A 22335-nucleotide genomic window follows, 5' to 3' on the forward strand; every position below is an offset into this window, starting at 1 on the left:
TCACATCATGGCAACACAACAACATCATGCAAGCATACATATCAAGCACACAATATAGGTAAGTTTACTACCTTGTAACATAGCTTTCCTCTTACTTTTCCTTTGATTCCCTTGTCTTTCCAACCCTATAGATTTTCAGTCAACACCATTAAACATCCTCTTGGATGTTGCAAGGTCCTAAACACATCAATACATGATGTAAAATGAAACATCCTACCTTTAACCCCTCAGAGCACGCATTTGTAAGTGTTATGGTTCAAGCAGATTATAACACAAGCTCGTGGATTTCAAATTCCAACATAACTACTCAGGTTACTATTCACTGTTTAATTTCCAGATTATAAGTCCAACTTCAAAAATTCATAACTAATTCCGTACAAATCGTATTGAAGTGTTCTAAAATTCTAAGAAAATATATTTTGATGCTATTTAAGGGAAAAATATCCAATTGGACTTATCCTTACCCAATTCATACAGTTTAATCAATAAATATTACTGTTCATTTCATAAAATCTGAAACTTCCAGATTCTGTGCCTCAATTTTGGAAATTTGTATCTCCTTGTGTACACATCCAATTGAGATGATCTATCTCTCATTTTAAAGCTTGGGGTGTGTACTATAAGTCTGCCAAATCTCGTGACTTAACTCATTCGTTTGATGGGTCAAACTGGAGCTACAAACTTACTGCTCCAGGACCTACGTTTTATCCCTTAACATCTTTTTACTTTAATTCTTTTTATTTCTTTGGCATACATAACATGGGCTTTCTCTTTCTCATTCATGCCCATACACTTTCATTCATGCCATAAATATTATAATTAATTACATGGCATCATATGCATCCATAACATAAATTACATAATAAGAGAATTACACAATGAATAATAATATCATTCATTGACATCAATAATTCTCCACTTTCTTCTCCTTGCTTCTCATGCCATTATTGCCCATCATTGATTGACCTATATGGTTGGTTAGGGAGGGGTGAGATTTGGGGGAATCTCAGTAGCAAACAATACTACATAATCATGCTAGATGGATGCTAATGCACTACACGTAACTTATTTATTCTCTTGTTAATTAGTGACATATTAGCATGCTCAAAGCTAACTTCTTGATGCATGGCCATGGTGACATAATCTACTCATCATGAATAGCAATTAAAGTAGCTAAAACATGTCACAATAACATTCAATAACATATACATGGCAACACACAAGCATACAACATCAAGCAATGACAATAGGTAAGTTCACTACCTTGCACCTCAAGCTTTCCTCTTACTTTTCCTTTGACTCCCTTGACTTTCCAACCATGTAGGCATTCGGTCAACATCATCAAACATCCTCTTGGATGTTCCAAAGGTCCTAAACATAACCATAATGATCATACAATCTATTAGGACCACTAGATTACATAAAGTTCAAGATTATCTCTCTTGAACCTCAACCCTTTCTCTTCGTCTTAGGGTTTTCTTTCTAGCTTTCCTAACATAAATCTCATCATTTCCCATCCTTATGATCCATTTCTTGTCAATTAGGACCACTTTAGATGGCCTTAGATTCAAGAATATCAAATCTGGAAATTTTGGTTCGCGGGGTACTGTTCACACAGAAAACCCAGAATTTTTGCTCAACTTTGAAAATTCATAATTAATTCTGGAAAAGTCAAACTTGAGTTGTTCCAAGTCTCACTAAAATCTGCTTAAGTTATCTTTAATGGAAAAATAGTTTCAGGAACCAATTCTATTCGTAACAGTACCGAATTGTACGGAACTCGACACTCTTTCAAAAGTTCAACACTGTTTCCAAATTTCAAACCCTAACTTTGAAAAACCACCATAAATCGTACACATATCCAAATGAAGTGTTCTACCCATGGATTTAAAGCTCACAGAGTGTAATTTAAGTATACCAAATTTCAGAATCAGATACATACATTAACTAATTCGAAATAGGGATAACATCAGATGCTACAACCATCACATACCTTGATCTTGAAGCTTGAACTTAGGTGGACTTTCTCTCACTAGAAGTAGCTCTTTCTCTCTTTAGATGCAAGAGCGGCAGAGTTTTCCCTATAGTTCCTTGCTTGGCCAAAATATGAAGGGGAGGAGTGCCTATTTATAGCCAAAAATTTGGCTTGAATGGACTAAAATACCCTTGGTGGCGAATAGAAAGGGTAAGGGCAATCTTGGAATTTCAAGTTAACTTTTACATCATCATTGCATCATCTTCTTGCATCATACTTACCTCAACCTTCTAGAAGATGCCAAGTGTCATGAAAGTGGTGGAGGAGATGGGAGATTAGATCCTAGCCGTTGGATCAAACTTAATTCCTCCGAATTTACTTGGCCCACGTTTCTCCGGCTTCTTTTATGGCCTTCCGGAGCTCAGAAAATTCTTCTGTCTGCTCCATAAATTCCCTTTCATTCTAGAGAATATCTATGAATTTTCTTAGGCCATAACACTTCCTTTAAACCTTGCATAAAAATTCATTTACCAAAATATCCTTTTATCGGCAAAAACGGTTCTTTAATTTATTAAAGCCACTCCACTGGCCTTTTGGTTGCGGGACTAATTTTATAAATTAGTACAACCTTTCAACCATTTAACCTCATTTTTGTATACATTTTTTAGGTCTCTTGCTATTTTAAATAATTACCTCAAACGGTATACTTTTTACCGGCCATAACCTTATAAATTCTATTTAAGCTGTCTTAGGGGTACTTTCGTCTTTTCTCTTCATAGAAGAGCCTTAGAATATTATTTCTCATTTTTTGGATTTTCTTGGAATTCTTTGTATACTCTTCCATTTTTACCCCTGTTGGTCATAACTTTCTGAATTTACAATTTAGTCCCTACTTGGACTTAACTTTATACAATCCTCTCTTTGAGGTTTCTAGCTTAACCTTTGGCCTATATCTAGTCTCTTTTCTCTCTCTGGGCCTTCGAGACTTTACTGGAGCCTCTAACTTTGATTACACTTTAACCCCTTAAAACTTTTACTTTGCAGTTTAGTCCCTGAAACTGCTTTGCCTTCCTTTCTCATCTTTGGGACTTCTACTCAAAAGGGGTTTGATAGCCTATCCAATTTAGGCTATTCTAAGTTCAAAATTTTGGATGTTACATAAAACAATTATTAGAATCAACTCATCAACTTATCTCTACTTGATTCTTTCTTGAACATACTTGAACTCTAACTTTTGAGTTTCAATTCCAACCTTCCTAAAATTATTTCCACCTATTATTCCCACATAATTTTGTATGTAGAATCCATTTCCAAGCTCAAAAAAATCAAAATCTAATCCTAACCATTCTGAACAGTCAAGGCCGAACAAACTCACAATCTAAGGGAAAGTTGGATTTCATGCAAAATCAACACAGAACCACTTAATTCTTGTTGTTTCCAAGCCTTTAAACATGCTTTTAACATCCATATCATCTTCTCCTATTCCAATAAATTTCGTGTAGCACCTCCCCATAGGATTTCAATCATCAAAAATCCAATCAAACCAACCACCAAGCTTAAAAATAACAAGGGAGGTAGAAACTACATCAAAAACAGCACTCGTACCTTGTTTTAGAGCTTGATTTGGCTTGGGATCACTTGACCTTTCTTTCTCCCTCTTATTTATCTCTCTAGAAACCATTTTGCAAGAGCTTCCCCAAGGGTTCAAGGTGCTTGGACGAAATGGAGAGGTGGGGAGGGGTATTTATAGAAAGCTAGAACAAATCCTGGCCGTCAGTTCTGATTTAATCCTAGCCATTGATCTTTGTTTCTTCTCCAAGAAATTTGCCACATGTGCTGCCTTCTCTCTCTCATATTAATCAGTATTTTCCTGCCCAAAATATCTTCAAAATTTTGGACCAAATGGAAGGGAGACAATCAGCCACATATGCAAGCTTATTTCACAAACTTGCTTGAGATATTTTGCAAAGTCATGATTAAATCTTATCCAACCAACTAGACCATGTGCATGGGCTTAGGGAGCACGAAATCCTCTAATTCTTTGGGCTAACTAAGTGCCCCAAATCTGGTTTGGAAGCAAGGGGATTAATCTAGTTCAATCCCAACCGTAATCTTTTACCTGATTTTCTCCTTTTGGGCCTTTATGAGGAAAAATAGCTTAGGGCCTCCAAAAATTCATTTATTTCCATGAAAAATCCACATTTAATATAAAAGTATGATCTGAAAATTTTGGGGATTTTTCATAACCTCTAACTATTTATTTCACATTTTTCTCCGAAATCGGGCTTTTACCGATAGAATTTCGGAAGTAAATTCCTCATAAATTATTTCCTTCATTTATGATGGTTGGAAACAATTTTATAAATTCAAATATATTCCCAAGGAACTTACCCATATTTTTCCTTGAATTATTGAGGCCCTTATATAATTAAAATAATTATATTTCCTCAACTTTCACTATTTTCTTCAAAAATCACTATTTTTTGAGAAATGTCGCAATAATTTATTTTGGATTATTTTTACTCCCAAAACATCACATATGACTCAAAAACCCCTAATTTACTCTTTTTCTATTTTTAGGGAATTTTTGAGAATTTTTCATAAATTTACTGTTTTGACCCTTAAGGGACTCGATGTTGTCAGTCCAGCTCCCTTCTGGGTTTCTAAGCATTGCCAATGTATCTTTCATATTCCTTCATCATTTTGGCATCAAAATAGGGAAGAAATTAATATAAAATTCATGCAAAATATAGCCTTTAGACATTCCTCTACCTATTTTGCCATTCTGTACCATATATGGTACTTTTTTTTTTAGTCTTGACTTACCCGGTACCACTGGGACATGTTCTGGCACCATTTTCTTATCTTAATTAAGTACATATATGGTGCCATCTTAGAGGATCATAGACAAAAATAATTAGCTCTATTGATAGGCTATTTAACCTTACTAAGTCACGCAGTAGAGATTTCACTATAATGAGTAGACAAAGGACTGTCTAAAATATACTCGTACTGCGTTCTGATTTTTATGCTGTCCATAAATATCTTCTCTTAACTCAGTATGATGACTCGCAGGTGTCATGATTGCATTTGGCGACTCAGTATGTTGACTCAGCGGTGTCATGATTGCATTTGGTGACTCAGCATGTTGACTCAGCGGTGTCATGATTGCATTTGGTAACTCAGCATGCTGACTCAGCACCATCATGATTGTCTTTAGATATTTTCTTTCTTCTTTTCCTAGAAATATTATTAAATAATACTTAATCAGGGTTACCTTCTCTGAATTCTTTCTATCGGCTCGTAACTCCGTTGATCTGTCTCTGGGTTTCATTCTTTCCCTTTCATAACAGGAAATTCCTCTAATTTTTCTCGGATCAAAAGTCAAACTCTAGACAACTATTTTGACTTTCCCCAGATAGGGTATAAATAGGGTTTAAATTTAATTAAAGCTAACCTTATCAGTTTCTGGGGACGGAATTAATTTTACAATTTGTGTAAATTCCTCAACTACTGTTCCCCAGTTTTTCCTGATTATTTGAGGCCGTCTCATAGCTTAAATAATTCAATTTAAGTTACTATCTCAAATTGTCCAAAACCCTAGAATGACTTCAGGGCATTTTCGTCATTTCCAACCTTACATCGGCTCTAGGATCGTATTCCCATTTTTCTGGAATTTTTTTAAGTCATTTGGGCCCTTTTTGCTAACTCTGAGCATTGGCTGACCAGAACTTTTATTATTTACAATTAGGTCCCTACTTGGCCTAGGAATCTTTTCTTTACAATTTGGTCCCTCCTTAGGCTTAACCTTAAGAACCATCTCTTGCAAGTTTCTAGCATAACCTCTGGCCCTTAGTTGTTTCCAGTTCCTCATTCTTTAGTCCTCGAACACTATTGTTTTACACATTTGCCCTTGGAAAATCTCTTTTTCCTTCCAAGGAATCTCTGGGATTTTCATTGCATTGGACTTTGCAATCATCCTTTCCTTGTGTTATTACTTGTATCTCTGAGCCAAAATTTGGGATGTTACAGTAAGCATGCCTAAATGATAGAAAGAATGTGAGAAGCTTAGATAAAAGGCTTAAAAGTGAGGGTCTTGATCGTGTAGGTATCAAGAAAGCACATGACAATGTAGTAAATGAGCACAGGCCCCCAGGATTGAAACCTAGCTATAAAGCATGAAAGCCAGAGTTAAAGGAGTTAGAATTATAAGTCCTGAACAAGAGGTGTCCAGGCTAGATCCAGATACAGGAAGAACTTCTTATGATATGAGAAAAGATTGAGTATGGATAGGCAAATCCCTAAGATGAGGCTAAAGCTAAGAATATAAGTTGGAAAGACCCGACAAAAGGTAGAACAAGAAAGGTCTAAGACAGTAAAGTACTAGGGTTTGAGCCTATCAACACCAGTGCCTCAAATTCTTATCAATGATGGGTGACCCCTGGGAAGTCATGTAAAAGTGTGCAGAGAACAGAAAATAGTTTTCAAACTATTTTGCATTAATCATAAATTACATAAGCCTATGGCATGCTTTAAGTATTATCACACACATAATGCATGAGTTCATAGAGTTATACATGCAAGCAAATACTAAGCATATAAGAGTAGGATAAAGTTTACTACCTTTCATGCTTTCACATTCCTTCTCTTACTCCTTATGCATCCAACCTTTGAAGTTGTTTTGATAAACCTTTTCATTCATCTTCCCTGACCTCTTATGGCCTTTAATACATTAACATATCATATATTCTATCCATTAGAGCTATGATAATGAGTCACATTCAAGCATAGCTCTCATAAACATAACTTTAACTTTTAAGCTTTGTTTCCAACTTTTTTAAAATTAATATCACATGCCATTCCCATATAATTTTGCATGTAGAATCCATTTTCAAGCTCAAAATTAACAAAATCTAACTCCTTCCCTTAAACTAGCTTGGCCAAAATATATAGGGTTTTAGTGAAAATTTTCATTTTTAATTCTAATGCTTCCAAACTTTTAAATTGTACCCCATAAAATTTTTCATTTTTAACACATTAGAAGCATCAAATTTACATAAATTTCCAATTTCATCGCATAGCTACTTAACTGCTACTCTTTTCTTCCTCTTAATCATTAATCTAAGTTCGGTCAATCCTTTACATAACTTGATCACTATTAGACAGCACCTTCCCTTAGTGTTCCCTACTTCCAAAACTCATCAAAAACATTATCCAAGTTTTGTTATACATAGATCATTATAAACTAAATCAAAATCCACAACCCTACCTTATCTTGAAGCTTGGATTTGCCTAGGACTTCTTGCTCTTCTTCTTGTTCTTCTTTTCCTTCAAAATTTTGTGCTCCATCTTGCTCTTTCTCTTAGCTGAAAATCTCGTGCAACATGGGGGAGGAGGGGTATTTATAATGGCTCTCAAGTTACTTTGCCATCAATCATGCCCAAAATTACAATAGTTAAGTGTCATCTTTTCCAGGCCATCATATAAGTTCAAAGACTTATTTTGCCCTCAAAGTTGGAAGAAATTACCATTGCTATGTGTCTTCATTTCCATGCTCCCATATGGTTTTATCTAGAAGTCAATTCCTTTCCAATTTTGCCTTTTAACGAATGCTAAAATTCCATGACAATTCCTTTCCAATTCGGCCTTTGACAAATGCTAAAATTTCAATACTATCCTCTGATGAAAAATGGTGCCAAAAATGGAAAGAAAATAGGAAAAATTTCTTTAAAAATAGACCCTAGGTTATTTCTCCATCAATCTTGCATTATTACACTGTATCGAATATTTTTTCAGGTCCTCATTTTTGCAATAGCACTGACATGTGCTCTCTCACTATAATGGCTCCATATGATGTTATGATGAAAAAAATAGGTGGAAGGTGCCTTTAGCATTTTTGTTCATTAGAGGAAATGTCAAATTATTTTATTCCATCGCAACATTAACCAAATGCTTCTGGGTTTTGGAAATTGACCCTTCTGTTTCATTAGTCCACTTTTATTATGGTGAAATTTTCTAATTTTTCTTAAGCCAAGACTCTACCTGTAGATATCTCTTTTAAAGATTTTTCAGATACCACTACTTTCTATAAAATTCAACTTTAAATATTTTTAAAGCCAATCTCTTTATTTTTAAGGGTCAAAAATTTTTTATCATCTTCTATAATCTCTAAATTAATTTTTTTCTCATTTTTGTCTAATTATTTGAAATCTCCACATGATTAAAATAATTGACTTTGACTCATTTTTCCTAAATAGTTAAAATTCTCATGATTAGCTGAATTTCTAAAAATCTCTTGAATTCATTGTTGGGATATTTTTGTTATTTCTAACCTAAAATGAGTCTTAATACATCATTTTCCATTTTCTACAAATTTTCTGAAATTTTGAGCATATTTTTCACCATTACCATTTTCAACCTAAAACTTTTCGATATTACAACTTCGTCTCTGCTAGGTTTTAACCTCAGGAATTATCTCATTGAGGTTTCTAACTTAACACTTGGCCCATAATCATCCTTATTCCTCATACTTGGCCCCTGAGACTTTGTTAAAGTCTCTATCTTCCTGTGTCCTATGTCCTAAAAAACTTTCACTTTACAATTTGGTCCCTAACAAGCCTTCTACCCTTTCAGGGAATTTTTGGAACTCCTGCCAAAAGAGGTCTAGTGACTTGTCTATTACAGGCCTTTTTCTACATTTCTAGGCCTAAAATTTGGGATGTTACACAATGTGCTTTAAAAGTGAAAATACATTCTCTATGTCATTCACCATGATGAATGAGCAGTTTTATCATGACAGATGTTGTAATTTTCACTCTTTGGTAGGAGACCTTCTTTTGTTTCAACTATCACATACCCAGCGTCATATATTTCAAAATCTCTAGTGGTTGTTAGAGAATCACTTATGTATTCTAGGTTCAATCCTTCCAATGTAGCTTATTTCTAGAGAGTGCTCTAGAACCCTAAGTAATTTAGACTAAGACTCCACTAATTCAATTAAGCTAGGAAGGCTAAAACTCACACTTCTCAAAGACTCTTCATTTCAACATACTTTTATCACTACGTTCATCTAATCAATTATTAGGGAAAAAAAGGGAAAATTGAGGAGAAGGACCTAAAAACAATTAGTATTTAGTAAGAGGATCTTTAAAACTGTAATTAATTTGAAGGACCAAAAATTAAAATATGAATTTACAATTACAAAATTATCCCTGGCCAAATCCCTACATTATCTCCAACACCCATCTCAATATTTGACTATCAGTTATCAATTGAAATATAAATTTATAATTACTAAATTACCCCCATTAAAATTTAAAACTAAATACAGCAATTAACAAAAAAAAGTCCTATTTTTCAGTCATTCATATCTACATCTACTAGCCTTTCATTCCAATATGGCTGAAAAAATTTCTAGCTTGCGCGATTGCGAATTTGCCCCTCATTTTGATATGGTTGGAAAAAGTATTAGTGAAGCTTAGGTTACAAAGCGGTAGTATTTACCTGATTTTCATATTTTGGTTAACAGAAAGAACTATATTTATATTCATCTAAGAAGCTTTGTATAGGTAGCGTGATTGTGTTCATATGTATTTATAGTTGGGATTGAATGAAGGTACAAATATATACTTTTATATTCATCCAAAAAGTCTTTATATAGAGGCCATGAGAAAATAAGAAAACATTCGGTACAAACAAAATAAAAGAGGGAAAATAATGTTCAGAATATATGTACCATCCAATAAATAATCTGCTAGTTGATTCCTTTTAATCTGTCTTCTTTGTTCTGGATTTACAAGAGGACAATTGCTATTGATAGAAACTTTGGGTGCATCAAAAAAAGATACGCAGAGAGAGAGAGAAATCAAGTTCAATTGATAATTAACCGTCAAATTGAGATAGGAGGGTGTTGGAGATAATGTAGGGATTTGAGAAGGGATAATTTGGTAATTGTAAAATTTCATTTTAATTTTTGGTCTTTCAAATTAATTACAATGTTTAAGATTCCTCTTAATAAATACTAATTTTTTTAGGTCCTTCTCCCTAATTTTCCCAAAAAAAATACAAATAATTAGGCTTGTCTTAATATCATTTGTCATTCTCATTAAACTTAGGTTTAATTGGCATTTAGCTCACTAAAATTCTAAGTATTTGAGGTCTTCCAAGAATCGACCTAGGTTGTCCCTATAGAATAGAGGGTTATTCTAATATTAATGAGGTCTATGTGAAATATGACTATGCTTACCAAGTTGGTCACTCAATGTACTCTAAGCTTCATTGTACATGCCCAATATTTGTGAGATTATATTCAGTAGTTGATCACTTAAGTGATCTTTTTTTGTACTCAAAGAGTGACACTCAAGATTGAGTAGGGATCTTGAGGGGATTGGTTAGCTCTATCATAACAGAGTGAGATTACTTGGCCTAGTGAATAGGTCAAGGGTATTGTAGTGGCTATGCAAGTGCTCAGATCAAACTTGTGGGATTAGTAGATTGAAAACCTCAAGTAAGGAGCGTGGGGACTAGAAAGGCTAAGTAAGGAGTTGACCAAGGATAAATTATTGGGTTTGCATTTTCTCTCTGCTTACTTTTTATTTTCTACACATTAACTACTTATTATGCTATTCAACTGTCGTTTTCTATTTGTTTTCTCATATTTGCATAAATTTTTAAGACGCAATTGAATCATTGTGTTTGATAATGATAGCTAAAATTTCACCCATTATATCTCCTTCACCTTCACCTTCACCATCTTTGGTACTCATTGTCATCATCGTCTTTGACACCCCTCTCCGCCATCGTCTATGGTACCCCTCATCATCATCTTTGTTACAATGGTGACCATTGCGTGAGTGCATGTGGTATTGTAGTATATCTTTTATAGGTGGTTTGTAGGGAAGGGTTTGGAAATGAGGAGATGGATGGGGATTTGTCGAAATCTTGCAGATTGGTTGGACACAAGGGGCTTAAATTAACTGAATTTTGATGTTCACTTATCAAAGACTTTGGGCAAGCGGCTCCGTCGATGACTTGGCCTCAGCATTAATGATTTCACATGCAATGCAATCGTCATAGAAATTAAACTCTCATATCTGTTCAATTTTTTGTTGGTTCTAGCTTTCTTATTTGAATTGTTATTGTTGGATTCTGGGCTTGGATCCTCTCTTGATGGGCCGGACTATTTGATTGGAAATTAAGAGAATATACCGGTCAAATATCCAAGCAAGATTATGATATGTTTGACTTGGTCAAATATCCTGAATCAAATCTAATCAGTTACGATATAAATTTAATTGATTTATATTATATATAAATTTAATTAATTTATATTGTATAGATTAAATATACATTAAGTATATATATTTAGAATTAATTGTGATTGATTCTAGATTTGAATTCAAATATCATGATATTATGAGACAAGGATATATTTATACATCCTAACTCAGATTTAACCTTATGGGCTCAGTAGATATTTTGGCTTCACAAAATACCCCCGACAAAAGCTATAAATAGAGGCTTCCACCCATCAGCCTAACTCACTCCAGTAGTTGAGCTTTCCTACTATCTCTCTCTCTCTCTCTCTCTTATTCTTTCTTGCAAAAAGGTGCTCTACTGTGCACTCAAAGCTTAGATTTTCATAGTCTAGGTTATAGCATGAGCTCAATAGACTTGACCGATCTGACCTGAGATTTGACTCGGTACGTTTCCCGATCCATTATCTTTTTTTTTCTATCATTGGCATCAGAGCCATACTGATCTTGAGGCTTTATATCTATGTGTGTGTGTATTGTATGGACTGCCATTTTTCTTTTTGAATTCCTTTCCTGCGCCAATGGTGCCTTTTTTTTTGTATTAATCAAATGCTTGAGTATTGAATTCCAAAACTCACTCTGATTTTGAAAATGAAGCTCGAAAATACTATCTGTAATGCCGTGAGGTTCAAAAACTTCATCTAAATCCATTTTTCAAAAGCTCCAACTGAAGGGAATTGATAAACGCGCAACGGAAAATAAATTTAAAATTTTCAATCCCTTACCCGGATCTACCAATTGTGTTTAAGTCAAGTAGTAAGAAGTATTACCTTCGATGTTCGATTTCTTGTTGACTCAGGGATTCCGCCGTTCAGTATGCCTCTGCTTGCCTCCTTTATCGTTCAAAGTCGACAACTCAGATCGACTTCCTCTACCGGTATCTACACGAACAGCGTTCCAATCACGAACGACGTGCTAGCGCCTCTTGTCCTTCTAGGGTTTATTTTCGAAGAATCCGTCCTCCCTTCTCTATTTTTGGCTGTCTCTTATCTGCAAGTTTTCACTCTCACACTGAAAACCCTAGCTCCTAATATCAAATATATAAGATGCTATAGGTATTATGAATGATATTTAATTTTGAAATTAATCCTAAATTAATTCCGAAATTAATACAATATCAAATATTGCCTAATCAGATAAGGGAACAATTAAATAAATGTGGTTTATATTAAATCCGTCTCACAGATTTAATTCACCTATTTATTTAATTCAAAATAAAGATATGACGAAATTATATTTGATTTATTCTCATAAATCAAATTTAAGATATTATATTATATCTTACCAATTTAAAATTGATATAGATCTAATTTATCCTTATAAATTAAATCTAATAATTAATATCTCTTATATTTACATAATATGTATATATATATACGAATTTATATATATATACGTCCACCCTATATTATTCATTGAATCTGGACATATCTGAGATTCAATGAATCTGGACATCATAGCTCGTGTTGGGCTATTTTGTGTGCGACCCTGTAGGCCCATATGAAGTTGGCAGTGGGCCATTAACTACAATGACTCACAAGTCGTAAGCGGTCTCTAGCAAGACATCACGACTACCCAAATCATATAAGGATTGTTGAATGATGTAACCTTTCATACAACCATATCACATCCCTTTTGTCACACGACCTTTTGGTCATGGATGAGGCATAGAGAACGTCATCCTCCTATTCATGACCGTTACTTTCTCGATCCCTGAGTAGTCTGAGTATAGAAACGGAACTACCTTTCCATTATAGTATGGCCATACATTTCTCAGACTCACTCATCGAGGGGCCCAGTAATATCTCTATGAATATGAGGGACAAATTCCATCTTGACCATTCACATTCCTCCGCATGAAAAACCACTAAGCCTGAACATAGTCTTTATGATCACTCGGTCAAAAGTGACTTTTGACTAGGTCAAAGCTGAGCGTTTCTCATGTAGGAATCCATGATGATCTCAGGTTAAAGGGCACAGTGACATGGTTTGTATATGAGAGAAGCTTATGACTTAACCCATGCAGCTCTCTCATAGCGGGTCGGTCCAACACCTTGTACTCTTACGTGTGCCTATGACTTTGATTTATATCTTTATATATCTTCAAAGTCATATTGGTCTTGTTTCATCTCTGTTCCCACATAGATGACCGATCAGGGACATTTAGGATAAATCATGAGTTATCTAAGGATAGTCATCATAGTAAACATGCAAATAATATGATAACATAATTAAGAAATTCATAAATCAACAATGTTCATAACACAATGATTGGCCCCTAGGGCACAATTTCCAACACCAACATCGATAGTATGAACCAGTTTTTGGGTTTTTAAAAATGATGTTTTTTTAAAGAAAATGAACCCATAGAGTTGTAGAACACGAAAATACAAGTTCATAGACACCTAAAACACATAAAACGAAGCTCGGAGGTGGAAGTTATGGAGCTTGGAAGTTGGCGGGTCACGACATACCTCTCAGAGCTCCAGCCAGGTTCGGGTCAACCGAGCTGGAGGTCAGGATGACCTCCACAGCCCAAAATGTAACATCTAGACTTTTAGGCCTAGAAGTTCCAAAAATAGCCTAAATTAAATAGGTTACCAGACCCCTGTGAGCAGAAGTCCCAAAGATGAGAAAGGAAGTTAAAGCAGTTTCAGGGACTAAACTGCAAAGTAAAAGTTTTCAGGGGCTCGAGTATAATTAAGGTTAGAGGCTCCAGTAAAGTCTCGAAGGCCCAAAAAGAAAAAAGAGGCTAGATACAAGCCAATGGGCAAGTTAGAAACCTCAAAGAGATGGTTCTATGAGGTTAGGCTTAAGCAGGGGTAAAACCGTGAATTCAAAAAGTAATGACCAGCAAGGGCAAAAATGGAAGAGTGTACAGAAAATTCCAAGAAAATCCCAAAAAATGGGAAATAATATTCTAAGACTCTTCTATGAAGAGAAAAGATGAAAATACCCCTGAGGCAGCTTAAATGGAATTTATGAGGTTGTGACCGGTAAAAAGTATACCGTTTGAGGTAATTATTTGAAATAGCAAGAGACCTCAAAAATGTATACAAAAATGAGGTTGAAAGGTTGAAAGGTTGTAGTAATTTATAAAATTAGTCCCGCAACCAAAAGGCCAGTGGAGTGGCTTTAATAAATTAAAGAGCCGGTTTTACCGATAAAAGGGTATTTTAGTAAACAACTTTTATACAAGGCTTAAAGGAAGTGTTATGGGCTAAGAAAATTCATAGATACTCTCTAAAATTAAAGAGAATTTATGAATCTGACAGAAAATAATTACAGAGGCCAGAGCACTGTAATTAGAGAAAAGAAGTTAAACCCGGAGTAAAAGTGCACCAATAAAGTATTAATCAGAGTCTTGCACTTTACTTGGGCCACAAGTCGCCACTTGTCAAGCCTTTAATGGATGGTAATTAAAGCTTTCCAAGTGTCAAGCTACCAATGGAGAGGATCTTGACTTTGGAATTTAATTACATTATGATTTAAGTTAATTAAGAGAGAGGATTAAGATTAAGTAGGCTAATGACACTTGGCATAACATTAATGATGGTTGGTGGGATATTTTGTACACATTAATGAGCTCATCTCTCCCCTAAATCAGATGGGAATTTCGTGCAAGTCATGAAGAGAGGGAAAAAGAGAGAGTTTTGAGGGAAAACCAAGAGAAAGGCATCAACTTTGGTCATACAATCAAGGTTCAAGGTGAGTTCTTGGCTCTAGATGTGTTCTTGCCTTGGTTTCTTTCTCTTTTATGGTTGAAAATATGTCTTCTCTCCCTTTTGATGGCTGGTCAAAATGGTTGATGAGTGGGGAAGGGAGTTTGGTTGTTAGATCTTGCTAGAACACCTCAAAGTATGATAGATCCAAGTGGATCTATGTGAAAATTGGAAGAATTACGTGCTGATTTGATGGCTTTTTTGAATTATTTACTGTTCATATCTGGTTCTGAAATTTGGCATGCTTAAAGTACACTCTATGAGCTTTAAATCCATGTGTAGAACACTTCATTTGGATATGTGTACGATTTATGGTGATTTTTCAAAGTTAGGGTTTGAAATCTGGAAACAGTGTTAAGCTTTTGGAAGATTGTCAAGTTCCGTACAATTCTGGTACTGTTCTGAGTAGAATTGGTTCTTGAAACTATTTTTTCTTTAAATTTAACTTAATTAGATTTCAGTGAGACTTAGAAGCACTCAATTTGGAGTTTTCTAGATTTAATTATGAATTTTCAAAGTTGAGCAAAAATTTTGGAGATTCTGCGTGAACAGTACCCGTGAACCAAAATTTCCAGATTTGATATTCTTGAATCTAAAGCCATCTAAAGTGGTCCTAATTGATAGGAAATAGATCATAAGGATGTAAAATGATAAGATTTATATTAGAAAAGTTAGAAAGAAAACCCTAAGACTAAGAGAAAGGGGTTGAGGTTCAAGAAAGCTAGTCTTGAACTTTATGTAATCTAATGGTCCTAATGGATTGTGTCATCATTATGGTTATGTTTAGGACCTTTGAAACATCCAAGAGGATGTTTAGTGATGTTGACCAAATGCCCACATGGTTGGAAAGTCAAGGGAGTCAAAGGAAAAGTAAGAGGAAAGCTTGAGGTGCAAGGTAGTGAACTTACCCTTTATGTGCTTGACATGGTATGCTTATGTGTTGGTTTGTATTTGTTGTTTGAATGATGTTGTGACATGATGATTGTTGCTGGAAATGCTGTTTTTAATATGTTCCCATGGCCATGCATTTTTATACCAAGCATAAAGCATGATGGCATGTCACTAGTTAACTTAAATTTATGAAAAACTACATACCATACACTAGCATCCATCTTGTGCATGTATGTGGTAGTGTTTGCTACTGAGATTCCCCCGAATCTCACCCCCTCCCTAACCAACCATTTAGGTCAAATCAATGATGGGCACTAAGGGCATGAGAAGCAAGGAGAAGAAGTGGAGAATTATTAATGCTAATGATTGATGTTATTATTCAATGTATAATTCTCCTATGTTGTAAGTTATGTTATGAATGCCATCAATTCAATGTATGTGCTTAGGATGTTTATGGCATGAATGAAAGTATATGAGCATGAATGGGAAAAAGTAAGCCCATGTTAGGTATGCCAAAGAAATAAAAAGAATTAAAGTAAAGAGATATTAAGGGATAAAACGTAGGTCCTGAAGCAGTTAATTCCAAGCTTCAGTTCGACCTATCATATGAATGAGTTAAGCTACGGAATTTGGTACACTTATAATGCATATCCCAAGATTTAAAATGAGTGGTAAATCACATCATTTGGATGTGTATACAATGAGATATGAATTTTCAAAGTTAAGGCTCAGAATCTGGAAAGTCCAGATTTTACCAAATGAATAGTAATTTTAATCCAATAAACTGTACGTTTTCAGTGAGGATGAGTTCAATTGAATATTTTTCCCTTAAAGAGCATTGAAAGAGCTTTCCGTATAATTTTGGAACACCTCCATACGATATTTCTAGAATTAGTTATGATTTTTCAAAGTTGGACCTGTAATCTGAAAACTGGATAGTGAACAGTAATTTTCCGAAAATTAATGTCCAAATTGAAATTTTTAAGCTTAAGACCATCCAAAGTGGTCTGGAATGGTTCTAAATGAATGCTAAGGTATTATATAAGTAAGGTGTGACACAAAATGATGTTGATTTGGGCTGCCGTGGGTCAACTCGACCCGGATCTTCTGTGGAGTTGGATCAGTGGACCAACCCGACCAAAAAAAAATCTTTTTAAATAAATATTCTTTAAAAAAAAATTTCTTTTTCTAAAAACACAACATATGGGCGCGTGGGGTCTACCCAGGGCCTCTTAGGTCACAAAAAGCACATAGTTAGACTCCTTAAGATGTGAGGAATCAAAAAATATGGGTCCAATGATAGAATAACGTCGTTATACATGCACCGAGCCCGAGACTGGCTGACCCTCTCCTCCTTTAAATTTAAATTTTAAACAAAATGTAGAAGGCTTCTTGGGGCGCATGAGGGCGCATGGAGGCTTATTTTTGGACCCTGTTTGGCCTAAAATATTCCTAAAATCATGGGCTATAAATTGATATATTATGTGCTTATTTTTTATGAATTTTTGGGTATGAAAAATAGTAAATAAATGTTTTATTTTTATTTTTCCCCTCTTAACTTAAACTTTATTTTTCTTTGGGTTTAGGAAATGGCAATATGAAATTCTAACCACTTTCTTGAAATATATCCAAGTTATTCTCCTCTTTCTGATGCTCTAAAGTCTTCAAATAATTATGCTGAAGAAAGTACAAATAAAAGAAAAACGCCTCAATCACGAGTGAGCTCTAATGTACCTGAGAGGAGCAGTGGTAAAAGGAAATGTGTTCCTAACCAATAAGAGGAAGAAGTTTGCAGACCTAAGGATATAAATTTAATTGAACAAATAGCAGAAAAGCATGCTGATCAATACAAGCATAAAAAAAGTCTATTTTCAAAATTGAGCTATTATGCTAAACAAATTATCAATGAGCAAGATCAACTCTTTTTCTCAAACACTGTAATCTAATATAGAGAGGAATTGGCAAGGAGGGGACACATATTTAGTGAAGGATATTTTTAAACACAGTCTTTGTAGATGCTGGAAAGACATTAAAGAGAGTTTAAGAGAACCCATAATAAAAGACATCATGAACGAATGAGTTTTTGTTCGTGTTTATTTTTCCTTTTTTCATTTTATGTTTACTCTTTGAGACTTTATTTTTGGATTATCCAAATCTTTGTAAACATTTGTGCTTCATTAATAAATTATTATTATTATTATTATTATTATAAATGCTTTATTGAGTGGGAGTTTCATGAGAAAAACTCAAATTAGGGATATGTTCAAGGAAAGTCAGAGATAAGAAAGGTAAGAGGCTAACCAGGAGTAATGGGATAGGAGCCAACCTAGTTGTCTCCTTATCATGAAAATGGCAAGACTCTTACTCGAACGATCTAGGACCTACTTGAATAACGTATATGTTGCATGCCATACTAAAATGCATTGTTGTCTATGTGATAGCACAATGTCTCAAAGAGGAATCAAGTCCATCATAGCTGACCTTGTAGGACGTGACAAGCTGAACAGAGACAATTACAGCTTGTGGCATCGTAAGATATCATATGTCCTCGAAGAACAAGAAGTCACTGATATGTTAACAACTTTTCTTCTAGAGCCTGAGGCGAATGCATCACAAAGGGACCAGGATGGCTACGCAGCCTGGAAAAGAAGGGATACCATTGCCAGAATTACTATGTTAAGTGTCATGACTGACAATGTGTTAGTGCAATTCGAAACACACCCTTCCATCTCTGCCATATAGGCGGTACTGAAATCCGAATTTGACAGTACCTTTGCTGCAAGGCTTAGGAGACTCACTGTTAAACTTGACAATTTCAAGCTGGGCCCTAACACTCCCATAAGGCATCACCTAAGGGCAATGTAGAACTTGATCAGGGAGCTTAAGGAAGCTGGAGGTGCCTTATCTAATGAGCAACAGATTCACGCTGTTATGAGTTCTCTCCCAACAAGTTGGGACACCATGAAGCATACCATTACTCATAACGAGAGTATAAAAACCTTTACTGATGTAGCTCGCCACCTCTAACTGGAGGATGACCGAATGGAAACTGTGAAACCTATCGGTAAGGCATATTTAACTAAAGGAAAGGGAGAGTCAACCTCCCAAAACCAGTCTAAAAGAAGTAAAGGTTCTCAAAATAAGAAAGGTGGCCCTAAACTAAAGAAGGGAAAGAATTCCTTCAAGAAAGCCAAGAAACCTGCAAAGAAGCGGAACATAGTAACCTTCCAATGCTATGCTTACCAATAGAAGGGGCATTATGCCAAGAACTGCCATGAGCAAAAAAAGGTATTGGATTCAGATTGGATATATTTCTCTTATGTTTCTAGCACTGCATTTATTACTGAAACTAATCCTGTTTGAGTTATAGACTCAAGGGCCACAGACCATTTGAGCAAGGATCATGACAACTTCACAGAATTTCATCAGTTACCTGCAAGAAGCAGATGGCTTTATGTTGGGAACAACATGAGAGTAGAAGTCAAAGGGATCAGTACTTGTGAGCTAACCCTGTATGGAGGAAAAACGCTAGCCCTGTAAAATGTCCTTTACACTCTGAAAATCTGACAAAATCTTGTGTCTGTTATTTCCTTAGTTAAATTTCATTTCAATGTCCTTTTTCATGATTTCATAGTACACATTTTGTATGGGACCAATTTTTCAGTTTCTGATTATGTTTCGGATGGTTTCTTTGTTCTAGAGAATTCTAATGACAATTTTTCTAGTTCTTGCTATGCATTTTCTTTCGATGTCAATTACGATATATGAAACGCTAGATTAGGACATATTGGTCAAGAACGCATGACCAAACTGGCAAAAGAGGTTTTGCTAGGAAACGTCCAAAAAGGAAATGTCTCTATGTGAACATTGCCTCGCTGGCAAGAGCACAAGAAAACCTTTTAGAAAGGCAACCAGGGCTAATCACCCTCTTGAACTAGTACACTCTAATATTTGTGTACCAATGAGTGTTAGGGCATGTCACGGAGTATGGTATTTTATTACCTTCATCGATGATTCTTCCCGATATGGCTATACTTACATGATTTCCCACAAATTTGAGGCATTAGAGTGCTTTAGAAAATATCTCAATCTAGTGAAAAATCAGTTAGGTTCAAGAATCAAAGCCTTAAGAACTAACCGAGGTTGAGAATACTTCTCTTATTAGTTCAAGGAGCTTTGTGAAGAAAGGGGTATTGTTAGGGAACTAACAATCCCCTGCACTCTTCAACAAAATAGAGTTGCTGAAAGGAGAAATAGAACTCTGCTCGATATGGTTAGGTCAATGATGGCACAAGCTGAGCTTCTAGCCTTATATTTGGGCGATGCTCTTTTAACTTCCATATTCATACTTAACCGAGGGACTTCTAAATCAGTCACCACAACCCCTTATGAATCATGGACAAACCGTAAATCAGATCTAAGCATCCTAAGACCATAAGGGTCAGCGGCCTACATTCGTGATTCTTCCCATAAGTATGACAAGCTAGAACCGAGGGGAGAAAAGTGTATCTTCATAAGATACTCTGAGAACTCTAAAGGGTATGTCTTTATTGGTGAAAATGATAACGGCTCAGTGACTAAGATAGAATCAAGGGACACAACATTCATAAAAACTAAATTTCCTAGTAGAGGGAGTATTGATTGAACAAGTTGTCTTTATGAGGATAATAGCAATGAGGTACAACAAAGTGTTCCTCAGTCTACTGATCCAAGTGGGAGGGTTGAACCATTTTGACAACAAGGTATAACTCAGCCACATGAAGAAAGTCTTGCAGCAACCCCACTTAAGAGAAGTAACAGAGACAAAACTCTTAGGAGATGCTTCTCAATTGAAGGAGCAACCTTCATCGTTAGTCCAGAAAATGATGAAGAAGACCCCATAAGTGTTAAAGAAGCACTAACAAGAGGAAATGGATTCCATGAAGTCCAGCCAAGTATGAGAATTAGTTGATCTACCACCTGGCTAAAAGGCAATTGGGAGCAAGTGGGTTCTCAAGTACAAACATAAGGCTGATGGATCAATTGATAAACCCAAAGCAAGGTTAGTTGCCAAAGGGTATACACAACGGGAAGGAGTGGATTACAGAGACACTTTCTCACTTGTTGTACGTTTCAACTCGATACGACCGATACTGGCTCTAGTAGCAAGTTTAGACTTAGAGTTACATCATATGGATGTAAAAACCGGTTTCCTGAATAGAGAACTAGATGAAGAAATCTATATGGAACAGCCTGAGAGCTTCATACAAAAAGGGAACAAATAAAAGGTTTATAAACTCTTAAGATCCATTTATGAACTCAAGCAATCATCTAGGCAGTAGCACTTAAGGTTCCACAAAGCTATAAGCTCCTATGACTTCAAAATGATCGGGGATGATCACTACGTTTATATCAAGCAGTTTGGAGACAACTTTGTCATTCTATCCCTCTATGTCGACGACATACTCCTAGCTAGTACCAATCTTAAACTAATAAAGATGATTAAAGAGTAGTTATCCTTGAACTTCAAGATGAAAGGCATGAGTGAAGCAGAATATATCTTAGGCATTAAGATAAGAAGAGATCATTCTAGAAAATTGCTATCATTGTCACAAAAGGCATACATAGCAAAGATTCTTGAGCATTTCAATATAAAAGACTGTAAGCCTATGGATACCCCTGTGGTTAAGGGATATAACCTAAGTGAGGGAATGCGTCATATAAAACAATGCGATATAGAACGCATGAAGAGAGTCCCATACTCGAGTGCCGTTAGTAGCCTAATGTATGCTATGCTATGTACCAGGCTAGACATATGCTTCACTGTTAGACTTGTGAGCCGATTCCAATCCAATCCAGGAGTAAAACACTGGGAAGCTGTAAAGAGGATTATGAGATATCTAAAAGGAACCATGGACTATGAGTTGTGCTATCAAGGAAACGGCTTTCGTGCGGAGGGTTATTCTAATGCTGATTAGGCAGGAGACTTGGACGAGCAACACTCAACGTTAGGCTATGCTTTCCTACTGAACAACGAAGCAATCTCCTGGAGCAGCAAGTAACAAACATGTGTGTCTCTTTCATCCATGGAAGCAGAATATGTAGCATATTCTGCAGCTGTCCAAGAAGCTGTATGGCTCAAAAGATTCTTAGTACGATTGGGAATCCATGGTGGTAGTAAGGGACCAACTCTAACTCACTACGATAGTCAAGCAATAATAGCCTATGCAAAGGACCTTAAGTACCACAATCATACTAAGCATATAGATATAAAATATCACTTTGTAAGGGATATGATCGCTAAGAAAAAAGTGACAGTTCAATACTTGTCCACTCATAAGATGTTGGCAGATCCCCTAACCAAGCCTATAGCTAGAGATCCTTTTGTCAAGCATGTAAAGGCCCTAGGCATGCATAGAGCATGATGTATTGAACTCCTTTTTCTTTTTGATCC

The sequence above is a fragment of the Neltuma alba genome, unplaced genomic scaffold (genome assembly GCF_004799145.2).
Source record: "Neltuma alba isolate B1F8T4 unplaced genomic scaffold, ASM479914v2 tig00005864_pilon, whole genome shotgun sequence".
In the NCBI taxonomy this organism is placed as follows: Eukaryota; Viridiplantae; Streptophyta; class Magnoliopsida; order Fabales; family Fabaceae; genus Neltuma; species Neltuma alba.